At 46.1% G+C, this 15,674-nt stretch overlaps 1 long non-coding RNA gene across 3 annotated transcripts in view; it reads right to left on the minus strand.

Annotated features, from left to right (window-relative positions):
* The window catches only part of LOC146397868 (uncharacterized), a 57,763-nt gene extending 42,099 nt beyond the window's left edge, over window positions 1-15,664 (minus strand). For all 3 annotated transcript variants that reach the window (XR_014825126.1, XR_014825125.1, XR_014825127.1), the window contains exon 1: window positions 15,503-15,664. This is a non-coding gene — a long non-coding RNA (uncharacterized LOC146397868). The remainder of the gene's footprint in view (window positions 1-15,502) is intronic.
* Between the last annotated feature and the right edge of the window lie 10 nt (window positions 15,665-15,674).

Consider the following 15,674-nt stretch of genomic DNA (forward strand, 5'->3'; position numbering starts at 1 on the left):
AAAAGATTAACTGGAAGCGCATTTGTAAGAAAACTGTAAAGGGGAGAAAAGAGTCCTGGTTAAGTGGTATATGAAGGAAAATTATTGTTATTATTAGTAACAGAAAACCAAACAGAGCCCAGAGACCTTAGGTACGTAGTGTGTTTTCTTTGAATTAAGGTACATGGGAGGCTTACGATGTTTGTTTACTTTAATCATGCTGAACACAAAAAATCAGAATTATCAAGTAAGAACAATAATTGTTATTTCATTTTACTTGGTCCAAGGTATGTGGGCATTTCCAGGGCAGGGGTCGAACATGTGCCACAGCAGGACCCAAGCCACAGCAGTAACACCACATACTTAACCTGCTAGGCCACCAGGGAACTCCAAGATATTTTATTTTATATGTATATATATATACATATATATATACATATAAAATAAAAGCAGCAGTGGCTTGAAGCAGGATCTCAGTTCCCAGACCAGGGATTGAACCCAGGCTGCAGCTGGATCCTAGCCCCTAGACCACCTGGGAACTCCCAATAAGATGCCTTTTGTGTGTGTGTCTTTTTAGGGCCACACCCGTGGCATATGGAGGTTCCCAGGCTAGGGGTTGAATCGGAGCTGCAACTGCTGGCCTATGCCACAGCCACAGCCATAGCAACACCCGATCAAGCCACATCTGTGGCCTACAGCACAGCTCATGGCAATGCCTGGTCCTTAACCCACTGGGCAAGGCCAGGGATTGAACCTGTGTCCTCATGGATACTAGTCAGATTCGTTTCCACTGAGCCATGGTGGGAACCCCAAAGACGTCATTTTAGACTTTGAAACAAGTTCCCTGGTATGGTTCAAAGACTGCTGGCCTGGAATCCAGGAAATCTGGGTTCAAGTCAGGGTTTTGCCATTTCTAGGCTCTGACCTGTGACCTGGAGACTGGCACTTGCCTGCTGCCTCTACAAGGACTGAATCATGAGCCGCTTTGGCCACTGACCCTCAACATCCCCTGAAAGGAGCTCAGGATGGAGATCGGAGTGAGGCCCTCTGTGCTCTGGGAAGACTGGCAGGACAGGTCTTGAGAGAGAGAGAGTTTCAGGAAATGATTTTATGAGCCCAATTCTTACATCTCCTTGTATCTAGAAAAGCACTAAAATCCTTCATGGGGACAATCTGCTCCTCGTGACTGGCAGTAACCTTCACGAGATTAGCAGCAGCCTTCTGTGAAATGCATGCTTGATTTCAGGTACGTCCCCCTTCACCAAAATCACAGATATACTGGCCTCCCCCTGCCTCTTTGGAGTGGTATTTCAGAGCTCTCTGAAATGCTGCCTCAGGCTATAGTCTTCATTCTGCCCCAAATAAAACCTAATTCTCAATCTTTAAGCTGTGCTTTTTTTTTTTTTTTTTTTTTTTGCTTTGTAGGACCACATATATGGCACATGGAAGTTCCAGGCTAGGGGTGGAATTGAAGCTGCAGCTGCCAGCCTCCACCACAGCCACAGCAATACAGGATCTGAGCCCCGTCTACCATAGCTCATGGCAACACTGGATCCTTAACCCATTGAGCAAGGCCAGGGATTGAACCTGCATCCTTGTGTATCTTAGTCGGGTTCGTGAAACACTGAGCTATGAAGAGAACTCCCCACACCAATTCTTTTTATAATTTTTCTTTGTTTTTTATTTACTTCTAATTTTTTCTGTATTTTATATAAAGTGATAGATGCAATTATGTATTCTGGGGTTTTTTCCCCTTACACTGTACTATTAACATTTCCTGGGAGCAATTTCTCAGGGCTACCTGAGATGCTGTCTCCCAAGTTTAAGACCCAATTTCACCCCAAATAAAACTTAACTCTCAACATTTCCCCACATCTTCAAAAATTCCTTTTTTTTTGGCCGCCTGGAGGCATAAGGAGTTCCCAGGACAGGGATCAAATCTGAGTTACAGTTGTGACCTATGCATGGCAACCCCAGATCCTTTAACCCACTGTGCTGGGCCAGGGATCAAACCTGTGTCTTGGTGCTGCAGAGACACTGCTGATACTGTTGCATCACGGCGGGAACTCCTACATCTAATTTTGAATAGTTACTTATATTCTGTCCCAGAGATGCCATAACTAACTTTTATCTTTAAAAAATTTTTTTTAATTAAAGTATAGTTGATTTACAATGTGTCAGTTTCTGTTGTACAGCAAAGGAGGCCCAGTCATGTGTGTATACACACACACACACACACACACACACACACACACACACACACGACTCACCTTAGGGCAAAAGACACATATAAATTGAAAGCGAGGGGATGGGAAAAATAAATTTCATGCAAACGGAAATGACAGGAAAGTGGGAGATGCAATACTCACAAGCAGACAAAACAGACTTTAAAACAAAAGCCAAAAAGAAAGACAAAGATGGACATTATTTAATGATAAAAGGATAATTTCAAGAAGAAAATATTACACTCGTCAATATATATGTCCCCAATACAGGAGCTCCCAAATACGTACAACAAATAGAAACAGACATAAAAGGAGAAATTGATGGGAATACAATAATACTAGGAGACCTTAATACCTCACTCACAACAATGGATGTCAGATTCTCTAGAGAGAAAATCCACAAGGCAACAGAGATCCTAAATGACACTTTAGAATAGTTAGACTTAATTGATATTTTCAGGACTTGACATCCAAAAAACCCAGAATATACATTCTTTTCAAGTGTACATGGAATAGTCTCTAGGATTGACCACATACTGGGGCACAAAACTAACCTCAACAAATTTAAGAGTACAGAAATTATTGCACAATGGCATGAAACTAGACATCAACCACAGGAAAAAAAGATGTGAAAAAAACTGATTACATGGAGACTAAACAACATGCTACTAAAAAAACCAATGGGTCAAGGAAATCAAAAAGTAAATTTAAAAATACCTCGAGACAAATGACAATGAAAACACAACTATTCAAAATCTATGGGATGCCACAAAAAGAGTTCTTAGAGGGAAGTTCATAGCGATACAGACCTTCCTCAAAAAAGAAGAAAAATCTCAAATCAACAACCTAACGCACCATCTAAAAGACCTAGAAAAAGAAGAACAAACAAAATCTTAAGTCAGCAGAAAGAAGAAAACCATAAAGATCAGAGAGAAAATCAATAAAATAGAGATAATTTTTTTTTTTTTTTGGTCTTTTTAGGGCCATATGGAGGTTCCCAGGCTAGGGATCAAATCGGAGCTGTAGCTGCCAGCCTACGCCACAGCCACAGCAATGCCAGATCCAAGCCGTGTCTGCAATCTACGCCACAGTTCATGGCAATGCCGGATCTTTAACCCAGTGAGCAAGGCCAGGGATGGAACCCACAACCTCATGGTTCCTAGTCAGATTCGTTTCCACTGCACCACAATAGGAACTCTGAGATAAAAAAATTTTTTTAAATCAATAAAAATGAGAGCTGGTTCTTTGAAAGAGTAAACAAAACTGACAACCCTCTGGCCAGACTCACCAAGAAGAAGAGAGAAAGAACCCATATAAACAAAACAAGAAGTGAAAAAGGAGAAATCTCAACGAATACTGCAGAAATACAAAAAAAAAAAACCCATAAGAGAATACTATGAACAATTGTTACATGCCAACAAATTTCACAATCTAGAAGAAATAGACAACTTTCCAGAAACATAGAGCCCACCAAAACTGAATCGGGAAGAAACAGATCAGGAGTCCCCATCATGGCGAAGCAGAAAACGAATTCGACTAGGAACCATGAGGTCATGAAGTTGTGGGTTCGATCCCTGGCCTGGCTCAGTGGGTTAAGGATCTGGTGCTGCTGTGAGCTGTGGTGTAGGTCACAGACGCAGCTCGGATGTGGTGTTGCTGTGGCTGTGGCATAGGCCGGCAGCTATAGCTCTGATTCGACCCCTAGTCTGGGAACCTCCATATGTACCATGGGTGCAGCCCTAAAAAGCAAAAAAAAAGGGGGGGGTGGTGGGAGAAACAGATCATATGAACAGACTAGTTACTAGAAACAAAATCGAATATGCAATAAAAAAATCCCCCCCCTTTTTTAAAGATGAATGCTTTAAAAATTTTTTTTTTTAAATTATAGCTGATTTACAATGTTGTGCCAATTTCTCCTGTACAGCAAAGTGACCCAGTCATACATAGATATACTTTCTTCTTCTTATATTATCTTCCATCATGATCTATTTCGAGATTGGATATAGTTCCCTGTGCTGCACAGTAGGACCTCATTATAATTTTTTTTTTTTTTTTTTATGAAAGGGGACCTTCCCCAGGAGCCTCTCAGTGACTGCTGCTTAGGTCTCACTGACCGGAGTTTGGCGACTGTCAGGCTCCCCCTACACTCATCACTGACATACAGAGTGGGGTGGCCGGGGCTGGTTTGGACAACTGGCACTGCGTCTAGTCACTAGACACTGGAACAAATTTGAGTCCTGCCAGTGGGGAAAAAGAGATCAGGGCAGCTGGACAGGTACTCAACAGTGCCTGCTGCCATTGGAAAATAATCTTTATAGTTCAGTTCAATTTTCTGTCTATGGTAATGGTGTAAAAGCTGAGAAGGGGAAGGTCCAGTCTTACTTTTTTTTAAAACACAACTGCACCTGTGCCATATGGACGTTCCCAAGCTAGCGGTTGAATCAGAGCTGCAGCTGCCTGCCTACACCACAGCCACAGCCACGCTGGATGTGAGCCAAAGTTTGCGGCAACACTGGATCCTTAACCCACTGAGCGAGGCCAGGGATCGAACCTGCATCCTCACGGACACTGTGTCGGGTTCTCAACCTGCTGAACCACAACAGGAATTCCTTTTCTCCTCTTTCGTATCTTACTGAAGAGACCTCACAAACTTAACTGTGTCCAAAAGGACGCTACTGATCATTTCCACCCACAGTCTTTGCAAACATCTTAATTAACAACCTCATGGAGTCAAAAACCCTGGACTCCTGGGCCCCTCTTCTCTTGCACAGAACACCCTAACCATCAGCAAATCCTACTGGTGCTGCCTTCAAAATACATCCAACGTGGGGCCCAGGAAACAAAGTATGGCATGGAGTTGGGGGGGAGGGCTCTGCATAAAACCCAGCCATGCTCTGGCACCAGGGACAGGCAGCATTTGGAGGCAGCCCCCCTGGCGTGGGACTGGGGGTCCTTGTGATGGGAAGTTACAGGGCAGGAATGTCTCCAGGTGGCTCTGTGGACTACGGATGGGAACAAGAAGCCAGAGCAAAAGGGGAAGGACAAGGCCATTCCTTGCGGCTGTGGAGGCTGCAGCTGACTTCTGGTTTGTGGGCACCTGTGAGCTGCTACTTTGGGCATGTCCAGAAATAACTAAGAAGACTGGGGAGAAGGGTTAATTCCCAACAGAGCTGCTGGGGGCTTGTGTCAGGAGGAAAGTGCAAACTGCTTCTATTGTGTGGCTACAGGCTGGTCAGGCTCTTTGGTGCTATAGGTGGATAATTCCAAATGTATATAATGGGGATGATGTTTTGAAAATATTAAACTCCCTGGAGTTCCCATCAGAGCTCTGCTGTAAATGAACCCGACTAGCATCCATGAGGATGCAGGTTCGATCCCTGGCCCCGATCAGTGGGTTAAGAATCCAGCATTGGGAGTTCCCGTCGTGGCGCAGTGGTTAACGAATCCGACTAGGAACCATGAGGTTGCGGGTTCAATCCCTGCCCTTGCTCAGTGGGTTAACGATCCGGCGTTGCCGTGAGCTGTGGTGTAGATTGCAGACGCGGCTCGGATCCCTCGTTGCTGTGGCTCTGGCGTAGGCCGGTGGCTACAGCTCCGATTCAACCCCTGGCCTGGGAACCTCCATATGCCGCGGGAGCGGCCCAAGAAATAGCAACAACAACAACAACAAAAGACAAAAGACAAAAAGACAAAAAAAAAAAAAAAGAATCCAGCATTGCTGTGAGCTGTGGTGTAGGTCGCAGACGTGGCTCAGATCTGGAGTTGCTGTGGTGTAGGCTGGGGGCTACAGCTCTGACTGGACCCTTAGCCTGGGAACCTCCACATGCCTCGGGTGAGGCCCTAAAAAAAAAAGAAAATATTAAACCCCTGTATTTTTGTTTCCTTTTTTTTTTTTTTTTTTTTTTTTTTTAGTCTTTTTTGTCTTTTAGGGCTGCACTCATGGCATATGGAAGTTCCCAGGCTAGGGATCAAATTGGAACTGTAGCCACCAGCCTATGCCACAGTCACGCAGGATCCAAGCTGAGTCTGCGACCTATACCAGAGCTCATGGCAATGCTGGATTCTTAAACCACTGAGCGAGGCCAGAGATCAAACTCACAATCTCATGGTTCCTAGTCGGACTCGCTTCCTCTGCTTTGCGATGGGAATTCCTGTTTCCTTCTTAAATCACATTCCTTGGCAACCTATTCCATCTCCAAGTCGAGCCAAGAGCCTCTCTGTCCCAGGACAGGAGAGGCTGTTCACTCCCAAAGCAAGGAAATAACTGGTCTAAGTTCCAGAGATGAGGTACTTGATGCTGTAGCATGGGGCAACCAGGCATCCTGGTTTTCCTAGGACGGTCCCAGCTACTCTGGCGGTCTTGGCATTATCATTAACATCAATTCATCTATCAAAGGTGTCCCTTTTTGGACAATTAATTATCCTCACCCCACCTTGTAAGATAATAGACTGAAAATCTTTTGTCGAGAGAAAAGGATTTTCTAAGTTCCTTTGGCATCCACTAACAAATCATGTATCAAGTCTTGTGAAAAGATTATAGAATTTTCCTTTAAATAGGGGGGAGCAAGAAATCAGGGTAGAGGAGGGGAGAGAGTGGGATGGATGGGGAGTTTGGGGATAGGAGATGCAAACTGTTACATTTTAGAATGGACAAGCAATGGGGTCCTGCTGCACAGCCCAGGGAACTGTATCCAATCTCCTGGGATAGACGGTGACAGAAAAGAATATAAAAATAGAATGCAAAGTGACTCAGTTTTATATATATTTACATACACACACACATATATATACATACATATATATGTATAAGTAAGTCACTTTGCCGTATAGCAGAAATCAGCACATTATAAATCAACTATACTTTAATAATTTAAAAAAATTGGAGTTCCTGCTATGGCACAGTTAGTTAAGGATTTAGCATTGCCACAGCTGCAGTACAGGTCATAGCTCAGATTCAATCCTTGGCCCAGGAACTCCCATATGCCATGAGTACAGCCAAAAAAGTAAAAAACAAAAACTACTACTACTAATAATTTAAATATTTTAAAAAAAGAAAATCAGGGTCGACAGTAAACCAGTGGTTCTTTTTCTTTTGCACTGGGGGCAATGCAAAGAAGTGGAGATTCGGAAGCTCCCAGGCCTGGGATGGAACGCCTGCCACAGCAGTGACAATGCTGGATCCTTAACCGGCTAAGCCACTGGGGAACTCCTGGGTGAACTTTTCAGAGTACCTAAATTATCTGTCAATGAAACTTTTTTTTTTTTTTAAAGGAAAACACCTCTAGGGGTAGGGACAAGCAATCTGTTGTTAACAAGCCTTTCAGCTGATCCTAAGGTATATTAATGTTTCAGAGTCACTGCTCTAAAGAGACAGTTCTGCTCAAGAGAAGAACTTAAGAAAATGTCATTAGGTCTCACCAGCTTCCTCCCCCACGTGGTAGAGAATCATGAAGACAATTATATCCCCTAAAGGGGATGAGTAACTTCATTTTCTTACAAATTTGAATAGCAGGTGCATTGAGTCGGATATAGCGCCTCCACTTAGGGGTGACCCTGAGGCTCACTTCCCCGTCCTAAAGGACCCTCCCAGTTGGGCACTTCCAGGTTCCTCAGGCACCCAGATGCACCCCGTCCTGAACTGAGCGCTTTATCTGGAACTTGCTTTCCTTGCTAAATGGCATCACCATCCAGCTCATCACCCGAGCCCCAAACCCCAGGGCCCAGCCTTGCCTTCCCCCTCCCCCACCCTGCAGGTGCAGCCCCTGAAGCTGGAGGCTCCTCTTCCATCACCTCTCCCCTTTTCTCTAGCAACAGCCTCAGGCTAGGACCTTATCACGTCTCCCAAATGTCCTCTCGGCCTTGAGTCCCCCACATACACCCTCTTTCAATCTACCCACTCCGAGATCCTCGGACCCTTCTTACACAGAAACACAATCAAGCCAAGCTGCTTCCTGCTAAACCTCCTCTGGTGGCTTATCTCTGTCCGTTAGAAATCGCTTTCCACCACATGTAACAGAAACCTGGTCATGCCTTGTTTTTTTTTTTTTTTTTTCTTTTTTCTTTTTTGCCTTTTATTTTAGGGCCGTGCCCATGGCATATGCAAGTTCCCAGGCGAGGGGGCTGATCAGAGCTACAGCTGCCGGCCCAGGACACAGCCACAGAGGAATCTGAGCTGCGTCTTTGACCTACACCACAGCTCACGGCAACGCTAGATCCTTGACCCATTGTGCAAGGCCAGGGATTGAACCCACATCCTCATGGATGCTAGTCAGGTTCATTTCCTCTGTGCCACAACGGGAACTCCCTGGTTATGCTTGTTTAACCAAATAAAGGTTTACTTTCCTCGTAGGATGCAAAGTGCCAAGGTAAGTAGCCCATTTCCAATGAAAACCCCTGTCAGTGTCTGATGAATCTTACAGCAAGGTAATGTGCATTTAAAGTTTAAATATACACAATTTGAGGAGTTCCCGTTGTGGCTCAGTGGTTAACGAATCTGACTAGGAACCATGAGATTGTGGGTTCCATCCCTGGCCTTGCTCAGTGGGTTAAGGATCCAACGTTGCCGTGAGCTGTGGTGTAGGTTGCAGACCTGTGGTATAGGTTGCGTAGGCTGGCTGCTACAGCTCTGATTAGACCCCTAGCCTGGGAACCTCCATATTCAGCAGGTGCAGCCCTAGAAAAAAAGGCAAAAATGGCAAAAAAAAAAAATTATACACACACACACACACAATTTGAAGATGCGAATATAATCAGGCCCAAGCACAGTGTTGTCTAAAAGCTCCCGGGTGGTTCTAAGGTGCAGCCAGGGTTGACAATCACTGTACCAAACCCAGTTGCCTTTGATTTACAGCTGAGCTCAAAGAGAATGAGCCAAGATGATACAGTGGGCCAGAGTGGGCCAGAGCCCAGGCTGGAACTGCTACACAGAAAGCATATGACACAGGTTATTGCCAAGATTATTAAGTATAGTTACCTCTCAGTTATTGTTTGTGATTTCTAATTCCAGGCTGTTCACTCGTGCTTACTAAAAATCCAAATTAATTTTAATACTTTTTCCCTCTCCAACTTTTTTTTTTTAGGGCCACATCTGCGGCATATGGAGGTTCCCAGGCTAGGGATTGAATTGCAACTATAGCCATCGGCCTCTACTAGAACCACAGCAATGCCAGATCCAGGCCACGTTTGTGACCTACACCACAGCTCATGGCAACGCGGGATCCTTAACCCACTGAGCGAGGCCAGGGATCGAACCCGAAACCTCATGGTTATTAGTTGGTTCGTTAACCACTGAGCCACGATGGGAAATCCCTTCTCCAATTTTCAAAAATGCCTCAGATACTTCATGATTCTGGGATATATCTTTCAGTGTTCACTGGTAATAGCTTTCCGTTTGATTTACTAACATTACATATTATGTAGGCAGGACGAGCTAATACTGCCTTTAACTGTTTCTAAGTTGCTTCCTAGTTGTTAGTGGATTTATTTCTTAGCATTAAAAAAAGAGCCTCTCTCTGGAGTTTCCATTGTGGCTCAACGAGTTAAGAACCTGACTAGTATCCATGAGGATGTGGGTTTGATCCTTGGCCTCACTCAGTGGGTTAAGGATCCCACATTGCTGTGACCTGTGGTGTAGGTCACAGAGGCAGCTGGGATCTGGCATTGCTGTAGCTGTGGCATAGGCTGGCAGCTGCAGCTCTGCCTGGACCCCTAGCCTGGTAACTTCCATATGCTACATGTGTGTCCCTAAAAAAAAGCCTCTTTGTACCTTGCTTCTTTCAGATTTCCCCTAATTCTGACATTTCCCTACAATTCAGATAAAAACATATGTTTTCATCAGCAAAAGTCTTGGTGATCATTTGTGATGTGAAGGAGATTAAGAGGAAACTACTTATTTACTGAGCATGATAAATGCGTAAAGGGAAAATTGATTTGGGATTACAGAACTAAAAAACAATTTAGGGAACGGGGGAGCTGAGATTAAGGAGAAAACAGAGGAGTTCCCGTCGTGGTGCAGCGGAAACAAATCCGACTAGGAACCATGAGGTTGCGGGTTTGATCCCTGGCCTTGCTCAGTGGGTTAGGGATGTGGCATTGCTGTGAGCTGTGGTGTAGGTCGCAGACGAGGCTTGGATCTGACGTTGCTGTGGCTGTGACATAGGCTGGCAGCTGCAGCTCCGCCTGGACCCCTAGCCTGGTAACTTTCATATACTACACGTGCGTCCCTTAAAAAAAAAAAAAAAAAAGGAGAAAAGAGAAAAATGAGTCCTAAGAAAGGAAGGGGAGGAAGAGCAAAAAGATGGAAGTGCAAGGCCAAATTTCTGGTCTACCTTCTTGCTTACATCTTAACTGCAGAGGTCCGCAAACACTGGTTTTCATCCTCAGCAATGACACACAATAAACTGCTTAGTCCCCTGCCTGGGCTGGAATCTGATCGGAGGCATCCAGCCCTCGCCATCATTCCCTACAAAATCCGGGTTTCTCTGGATTACCTGGGCTGTCAGATTCCAGCCATATTCCCAGGCTCAAGACAACTCAAGCTACTTTCAGATGCTCTTGATTTCTCAGTGATAATGACTCTCAAATGGGATTTGAACTTTTCAAAATCGCCTGAGTTCCCTGGTCACACACATGAACTCTGTGACTAGACCGTGGGCCAGGAGCACCCCAAAGCCATGAGACTGCAGAATCTCCAGGTCGACATGAACAGGCCTGTCCTAACACTCACAAGGCAGGAAGCAAGGGCACAAGTGGACAGGCTCCTACCATAGGCTCAGCCTTTAAACGTGACACATCAGGATAACGCAGCTAAATAAAATACCACCTATCCTCCTGCCTTAACAAATGGAGCTTCCGAAAGACCCGGAAGGCAGGTTCAAATGTGGAATTCTCGGACGTCTCTGTGTTGGAAGAAGGCAGCAGTATGAGAGCCAGCCCTCCCGTTCCTGGTTTTTCCTCCTTCTTTCCCCATGGTGGGCTCCAGGCTGCAGAGAGGAGCCTCGGGTCAAGCTTCCCTGTGTACCCACAATGACACTGTCCATTATCAGCCTGCCCAGGTCCTGGAAACAGGCTCCAGGCTATTTGGTTAGGAAATTCCAGGGTCCTGGATACTCTGTGCATGTTCCCGAACAGCGGTTCTCAACTCAGGGGCAATATTTGGCAGTTTCTAGAGAAATTCTGGTTGTCACGGCTTGGGGAGGGGCTGATAAGAGGCCTGACATGATACTAAATATATTGCAATGCACAGGCAGCCTCCCAGAACCAGGAGTTACCTGCCCCCAAATGTCAACGGTTCGAGACATCCTGTTTTAGGAACAAACAAATACAGTTCGAGACCACATATTTAAACTTCTCAACCCTGTCCTGGAAGCAGGGGTAAGATTCTGGGTGGGAGCATCTTCTTGCTTTAATTTTTTTTTTTTTTTTTGTCTTTTTGCCTTTTCTAGGGCTGCTCCCACTGCACATGGAGATTCCCAGGCTAGGGGTCTAATCGGAGCCGTAGCCACCGGCCTACACCAGAGCCACAGCAATGTGGGATCTGAGCCGTGTCTGCAACCTACACCACAGCTCACGGCGGTACAGGATCCTTAACCCACTGAGCAAGGACAGGGATCGAACCCGCAACCTCATGGTTCCTAGTCAGATTCGTTAACCCCACTGCGCCATGATGGTAATTCCTTTCTTTAAATTTAAAAAAATTAATTTTTTTTTTTTTTTTTTAGCGAGTTCCCGTCATGGTTCAGTGGTAACTAAACAGAGTATCCATGAGGACACCAGTTGGATCCCTGGCCTCAATCACTGGGTTACAGATCTGAGCTGCGGTGTAGGTCGAAGACATGGCTATGATATGGCATAGCTGTGGCGTAGGCCAACAGCTGCAGCTCTGATTCGATCCCTAGCCTGGGAACGTCCATATGTTGCAGGTGAGGCCCAAAAACAAAAAAAAAAATTTTTAGGGCCACACTTTTGGCATATGGATGTTCCCCGGGCTAGGGGTCAAATCAGAGCTGCAGCTGTGGGCCACGGCCACAACCACGGCAACTTGGGATCTGAGCCGTATCCATGGCCTACATCTTGGCTTGTGGCATCCTAGATCCTTAACCCACTGAGTGAGGCCAGGGATTGAACCTGCATCCTCAAGAACACTATGTGGGGTTCTCAACCCGCTGAGCTTCAATGGGTACTCCTGGGAGCATCTTCTTGGCTCCACACTCCTCCATGGGAAATATGGTCTGTGGAAGAACAGAACAGAGCCCTCTAAAGAGTGGGACCCCCCTGCCCAGGTGTGAGGGCGGTACTAGGAATGAACCTCGGTGCTCCTTGAATCCCGAACCACACAAGCCCGGGCATCCACCTAGGCTTTGTCTACATATTGCAAAAGAGGAGGGGCTCACTGATCCCAGGGTCACTCTTCGAACCCTTGGGCAACTTTGCTGGCAAGTGAACTGAAATCTGATTCCAACTTCTTAGAACCCAAAGGAACTTTGGCCTTGGGCAAAGGCCCTTTGGCCCGGATTTGCACATTTATGTAACCGCCAGCACATGTCAGTTATCTGGAAAATGCTAGGAAGTACAAGCAAAATCACAAATATGTGTACTTTCTAGAGGACAATAAAAAATGGAGATTGTTTATTTCTGACAGAATGTCTTTGAGTCCAAGGGTATCTTTTTTTTTTCTTTTTCTTTTTGTCTTTTCTAGGGCCATACCCACGGCGTATGAGGTTCCCAGGCTAGGGGTCTAATCAGAGCTGTAGCCACCGGCCTACGCCACAGCCACAGCAACACCAGATCCGAGCCGCATCTGCAACCCACACCACAGCTCACAGCAATGCTGGATCCTTAACCCACTGATCAAGGCCAGGGATCGAACCTGCAACCTCACGGTTCCTAGTTAGATTCGTTAACCACTGAGCCACAACGGGAACTCCTCCAAGGGTATCATTAAATAAGTAATGCACAGCCAAGAAGTGGCTGAAGCAGGTTCTGCCTTTTTTCACTCTGGCCTTGAATTAGGACCTAGGGTTTTACCACCCTCACAACTAAATCCTCCTTACCCAGCATTGGAGAGAAACGTGGACTACCTTGGAGCTGGAGGGGGATGGAGAGGATTTTTAACTCCACAAAACAAATGGAACAGGAGTCCCCAGAAGTCAGGGCTCTTCTCCCTTAGGTGTGTCCCTTCCTGGCCCCTGTCTTGGTCTCACAAATCCAGGTTTCTTTTTTACTTTTTTATGGCCTCATATGGAAGTTCCTGGGATAGGGATTGAATCTGGGTTGCAGTGGCAAGGCCGGATCCTTTAACCCATTGCACCAGGTAGGGGAACCTTTGTCCCCGCTGGGACCTAAGCCACTGCAGTCAGATTCTTTTTTTTTTTTTGGTCTTTTTAGGGCTGTACCAGCAGCATATGGAAGTTCTTGGGGTCCAATGGGACCTACAGCTGCCAGACTACGCCACAGCCACAGCCACACCTGATCCAAGTAGCACTTGGGACCTACGCCACAGTCTGCGGCAACACCGGATTCTTAACCCACTGAACAAGGCCAGGGATTGAACCCGCAGCGTCATGGATACTAGTCAGGTTCTTAACATGCTGAGCCACAATGGGAACTCCCCACAGTTGGATTCTCAACCCACTGCACCAACAGTGGGAACTCCTTCACATTTTTTTTCAGGATGCTTTCCTTCTTCTTTTTTTTTTTTTTTTGTCTTTTGTCTTTTCAGGGCTGCTCCTGCGGCATATGGAGGTTCCCAGGCTAGGGGTCTAATTGGAGCTGTAGCTGCCAGCCTACACCACAGCGACAGCAACGCGGGATCCGAGCCGTGTCTGTGACCTACACCACAGATCATGGCAACGCTGGATCCTTAACCCACTGAGCAAGGCCAGGGACCGAACCTACAACCTCATAGTTACTAGTGGGATTTGTTTCTGCGGCGACACAACAGGAACGCCCATCTCTTTTGAGTCAGGATCCAGCTCTTGCTCTCAATTTGCATACTTCACTGGGCATGAAAGACTCTTGAGTCAGAGTTTCTCAAGGTGCCATTATCAGTGGTACCAGGGACCAAGATAGGACTGTAAATTCCAGGTTCCCACCCCAGACCCACTGAGTTAGAAACACGACCTGTGGTTTAACGAGGCTTCTGGGTGAGTCTAAAGCATGCTTCCAGGTTAAGTTAACCTCACTTCAGCTCAACTCATCTTTACTACTCAGGCATCCCTGGAGGGAGAAGATTCTTCTCCCCTTAATGGCTCCTCCCCAACCCTCGGGGTTTATCAAACAATTTCCCCAACAAACGTACTCACGTGGGGGTGGGGGTGGGGGTGAGATCCCCATTTTAAGCCAAACTGTTGCAGACAAATGCACGTTCACTGTAAATGTAAGTTTACACTGTAACGTTTTTGAGAACATTAGCAAAAGTCTAATTTGCACTCTCCAAAGGTACCCACCCACAGTCTCTGGTACATTTTTCTAGAGATTTCTGAGCACCCAGATAACTATGTTTATATATATATATATTTTTTTTTTTTCTTTGTCTTTTTGCCTTTTCTTGAGCCGCTCCCGCGGCATATGGAGGTTCCCAGGGTAGGGGTCCAATCGTAGCCACCAACCTACGCCAGAGCCACAGCAACGCGGGATCCGAGCCGCGTCTGCAACCTACACCACAGCTCACGGCAACGCCGGATCCTTAACCCACTGAGCAGGGCCAGGGACTGAACCCGCAACCTCATGGTTCCTAGTCGGATTCGTTAACCACTGCGCCACGACGGGAACTCCAATGTTTATATTTTTAAATAAAAAGGCACAAAGGCAGTTTGTATGCTCATTTCTTATTTTTGAAATCTCTTCCTTGAAGGACAAGCAATCCTCTGGACTATGAGGAACCATCAATTATTCACCTACTCTAACCTCCTTGACGGCTGTGCCAGCAGAGACAGGCCACAGAGGTGCGTAGAAGATCAGTCAGGTGACATTTTGGTATTTTTAGATTTGTGGCCTTGCCAAACAGGAAATGCTCGCAAAGAATACACGAATCTGATAACCAAAGAAGTAACTTCACAGGTCATGGACTAAGAAAACTGCAGGGAAGAAAAGCTGAGGCCAGGGATTGGGATGTTGCGACTTTACACACTCTCAGAAATGACAAACACTAGACACATAAAAAACGAAAACTATCAAAAGCACCCAGCTCCATTGTGCCAACTTCTAAATAACAAATGCGACAACGTCACGACCAAAGTCAGAACGAACTACGTTTCCAGACAAAGGGACCTCAGGTCTTCAAGGCGTGCCGTGTATACCTCATTTTTCCAACTTCGTGTGCTGCAATCCACGGATTGCCCGTTTTTGAGGAGAAATGTTGTTTTTTTCCACAGCGCCAGCTTTCTGGGCGTTTTACAGCCGCGGGGCGGTGGGAGCCGGCGGCGCGGAGAGGAAGGCTGCACACGCGGCCCCTTGGCCCCGCCCCCGGCC

The sequence above is a fragment of the Sus scrofa genome, chromosome 13 (assembly GCF_054392235.1).
Source record: "Sus scrofa isolate SSC_HxYL_T2T_F1_AM1 chromosome 13, Sscrofa_HxYL_maternal_Yorkshire_Landrace_v2.0, whole genome shotgun sequence".
Taxonomy (NCBI): Eukaryota; Metazoa; Chordata; class Mammalia; order Artiodactyla; family Suidae; genus Sus; species Sus scrofa.